Below are 4741 nucleotides of genomic sequence, written 5' to 3'. Positions count from 1 at the left end.
GAAAGAAACATTCATATCCACTCCACTATTTTGTCCACAATTATGAAGCCAAATGACCTCCAATGTTCATTAAATGCAATTAAAAATAGGTGCTGGTTACCTTAAGTGCCAAATTTGCCTTATTACCAACGATGAATTATATGTGGGTCATTCATGTATGTAAACACACAGTGTTCTGGAGACAACCCGATACTCCTTTTGCGTGACAAAGTACATGTATTTGATTGACTGCATTGCACAATCCATTTATCCTGAAAATTGATCAGAAACAGCACTTGTCTGGATGTGCCCCAGAGGCCTGGTGGCATTCATCACAGAGAGTACAGAGGATTCTGAAGGCAGGGAGTTTTAAGACTCAAAGTAGCTTCCGTTTTACACTCTACTAAACTATGTGTGTGCTTCTAAATCAAGTCTTAAAACAATGACTTAAGGCAGGAGTCAGGGACATACTTTGCACACTGCAAGATAAGAAGGTTGAGTTTCTGAAATGGGTTGACTCTGGATGCCCTTGTAACAGTGAAATTAGCTGAGAAAACAAATGGATTCACCTATAGCCCTACTAAAACCCTTTTTCTACCATAAAAATAAGAATTTTGTCACAGGACAGGCTGGCAAAAGCAAGAAAAGAGCCATATTATAAGTTTCTAGCACTTAACTCAGAGCTCATGTTTGTGTATTTCTAGCCGACCCTGGAAGAAGAAATTTAAAAAAAAAATCCATATGGGAATGTTAAACAGCAATGCTAAAACATTGCTATAGCAATCTTTATAGTAGGAAGAATGGTGTTTAGTAAGATCCTTCTAGTTGTGAAAGACAATGAATACACCTGCTGTCTCCTCCAGGAATCAAAAGCTTGATCCTCTACTTTTCCATAAAGATTTATGAAGTATCTTCAAGTATTCAATTGAGGAAAAATTACAAATGCTCTACTATCGAATTTTTTCTTATTCCTTGTCCATACCACACCTCCTCTGTTGACAGGACCGAAGGAGGGTTTAACATTATAAACATCCTTCCATCAGCTTAAAAATGTAGGCAATTCAATAGTTGCATGATGTTCGTGATCTTCAAAGTGTACAACCTGTTTTCTGTCCTAATAAATAGCTGTCATTCTTCACTCTGTCTGGGCTTAGCTGAGAGTGGATTGGCATGCTCAACGGTCTCTGCATGCTGGGAACCAGTGAGTATTTCAGGTCTCTCATGTGACAGTGGGTCAATTTCTTTCTAATCCACCTTCATATTGGTTTCCAGTGGCAGACTTTAGAAAACCATTTATGTCTGCTTAAAGAAAGAAAATCCACAAGTATGCTGCGTTTATCTGTCTCCAGAAATGCATGAAGACTAATTCATAATGAGAGGAGATATGTGCTATTTGTTAACTATTTTGCTAGGCAATTTTTGGGGTCATAAAAAGCTAGGTGTACTTGCTAGGTCCCTCTGTTCCCAATCATTACTAAGGACAGGGAGGAAATAATACCAAACTGGAAAATGTGAAAAGCCTTCCAGCCTTTATCCAGAGAACTCATAACCATAGTTCACACTCCTATTTCACTCTGTAAGTATGCTCAAAAGCTAATGGAAGAGTTTAATTGAAGTTTCTTCAAGGTACATCTGTTCCAATGGACCCACCCACACTTTCCATAGAAGAATTTCGATTCATTTGTTCTATTTTTCTTGCATACATTTTCTTAATTATTTTTATTTATTTGAGAGTGACAGATAGAGAAAGAGTCAGAGAGAGAGAGGCAGCGGGGAGAATGAGCATGCCAGGACCTGCAGCCACTGCTAACAAACTCCAGATGCATGCGCTCCTTTGTGCACCTGGCTAACTTGTGTCCTGGGGAATCAAGCCTCAAACTGGGGTCCTTAGGCTTCACAGGCAAGCGCTTAACCACGAAGCCATCTCTCCAGCCCTTCTTGCATACTTTTGTTATTGTTTGTGGGTGGTTTGTTTTGTGATTCCAACTGTCCAGAATCACTGATAAGTTTCAGAAACTCAGAGGCATCTGTACCAGTAATAAGTATTCTTTATTTTTAGGGAAAAAATTGCTTACCAAAAAGTCAACCTCAGGCTGAAGAGATGGCTAAGTGGTTAAGCACTTGCCTGTGAAGCCTAAGGACCTCAGTTCGACACTCAATTCCCCAGGACCCACATTAACCAGATACACAAAGGGGGCACATGCATCTGAAATTCGTTTGCAGTGGCTGGAGGCCCTGGTTTGCCCTTTCTCATTCTCTCTCTCGCTCTCTCTCTCTCTCTCCCTCCCTCTTTCTCTCTCTGTCACTCTCAAATAAATAAACATTTTTTTTTTAAAAAAAAAGAGTCAACCCCACAGAGCATGTTAAGTATAATTTCAGAAAAAAATAAAATAGAGCAAAGGAACAGACTGGATGATTTGAGAAAACATTGACAATGCCAGTGCTTGAAGTACTTCACGGAATATCCTATCTTAAAACTATAGATACAGAACGAAGAAAGGTAGGAACTCTGCTTCTAAGTCCATCCAGAATTTCTTGGAGAAAAAAAAAAAGTCTCAAGTTAAATCAGTTGTTCATTTCCTGTATTCACAGGTGGCATTTGTGCTGTATATTCATTAGACTTCTAGAAGAAGTGTAGATGGGTATTTCCCTACAATGTTCTCTTTGTTATAAGTGTGTTGTCTGCTCTAGTAATGGATGGGCACGTGTATATGTGCTTGTCTGCAGGGGATGAGAAGGGAACAGACAGGCAAAATTCCATCTTCATTTAAGGGTGCTCTGTGGTGCGTGTAAGGACGGGGAAGGCGGTGTGAATAACAGGCCCCGGTGTCCTCTGAAGTCCACCTGTGAGATTTTTTTGCCCCCTGTGGTTTGAGTGAATCTAAAAATTCATTTCCTATTGTGGTTATGTTTAGATTTGTAGTCCTTGGGAATTGATTAAGTCTGCCAAATTACATTAATACCCTCATTAAAGGATTTGAGGTTATAGCAAGTTCCCTCTTACCCCTCGGCCACTGAGGAATGGAAGCAAGTGTCTGTGGAAGCACATAGCAGCCTGTACTTGACACCAGACCTGCTGGTGCCTTGGCTTAGGACTTTCTCACCTTCAAAACCATGAGAATTCAAGTTCTGTTGTTGTTTACAGATAACTCTGTGGTGTTTTACTACAGCAATTCACATGGGTTAGGACAAAACTTCTGGCTGAAGTCAAGGAAGGAACATTTCCAGGTGGCTGATGTTGACTCGGCTTGTGCTGTGGATCAGCAGGTGTGTCTGAAGCAGATGCAGTTACAAATGACTCCCAGAGTCGTGGCTGATGCCTTATCAACAGTGATGCCCCAAAACAAGGACAGAAAGAAAAATCCTACAAACAGATATGTGAACATTAAAAGTCCTCAGAAGCTAGTGGAAACATGTCTAGCTCACCAATTACTACTTATGTTGATAAATATGCAATAATTAATTAGGCTATTTATTGATTAACAACCAGGACAATTTCAGCACCTGATCTATATTTTGAGATAATTTCTCTTAGAAAATTGGGTATTTTACTTTACTTGAAATATACCAGGGATCTCATGAGCTGTTTTAAGACTCTTTCCACTAGTGAACTTCTTGTTCTGTTTTCTGATTTTCAGTTTGGATGTAGATTAGCCACCATGTGATAAAGTGTGATTATTATATTTCTAAAGCATAAGAGGAAATGAAGCAAATGACTGATGGCAAAGAAACTTGGAGCTAATGGAATTACATGGAACAATTGAAACATAGATTGACCAGACTTTGGTCAAGCTCCAAAGGTAGAAAAAGAAGTTTTATGAAAAGTAGCACAGGGTTATCATGATCTCAGGTAGAGGTGCTCTCAGTATTCAATCTTAACAACCACACAATGTCTTGGAACAACAGGAAGTTTCCCAGGCCTGGCATGTGATCCATCCTGTCTCACTGGGAAGTCCTCTTTGCTTCTGGGCTAGCATCGTTTTTATACATCAACCCTTCTTGATTTTGACTTTGTAAAGTTGAAGTTTGTTTACTTTTACTTTAACATTCTTTTGGAGACTTCCCCATGTGTGGTAGTTTCTTTATTTTTTGTTTAAGGCCACAGCACAGAGTTTGTTAGCTTAATATTGGTCACAGGCAGGAGTTCAAAATTCTCATTTTGTTTTGGGTTAGGTTTACTCCATAAACAGAGGTGATTTCATTTGAAATGCAGTCTACTGTGAGCCCAGGAGTTTGTGCCATTGTGAAGATCAGTACACAAACGTATATGCATGATTCCAAGTAAATGAGAGTCTACCCAGAGTACTTGATAAACAGAATTCCACATTAATATCCCACCCCGTAAAGTTCTGAATTTTTTCAATTTTTTTTCATTTTTATTTATTTATTTGAGAGTGAGAGAGAGAGAGAGAGAGAGAGAGAGAGAGAGAGAGAGAATGGGCGTGCCAGGGCTTCCAGCCACTGCAAACGAACTCCAGATGCGTGTGGCCCCTTGTGCATCTGGCTATCGTGGATCCTGGGGAATTGAGCCTCGAACCAGGCTCCTTAGGCTTCACAGGCAAGTGTTTAACTGCTAAGCCATCTCTCCAGCCCAATATCTGAATTTTTAAAATGCCAAACATCACTGAATTGTGTTACTTTTCTTAAAATTTATTTCTCATCAAAGAAAGATAGAAGAGAGACAAAGAGAAAAGCACCAGGGGTTCCAGCTGCTACACACAAACTCCAGATGCATGCACCCTTCTGTGCATCTGGCTTTAGG

The sequence above is a fragment of the Jaculus jaculus genome, chromosome 7 (genome assembly GCF_020740685.1).
Source record: "Jaculus jaculus isolate mJacJac1 chromosome 7, mJacJac1.mat.Y.cur, whole genome shotgun sequence".
Classification (NCBI taxonomy): domain Eukaryota; kingdom Metazoa; phylum Chordata; class Mammalia; order Rodentia; family Dipodidae; genus Jaculus; species Jaculus jaculus.
The sequence above is the reverse complement of the archived record's forward strand: the minus strand, read 5'-3'. Positions refer to the sequence as shown.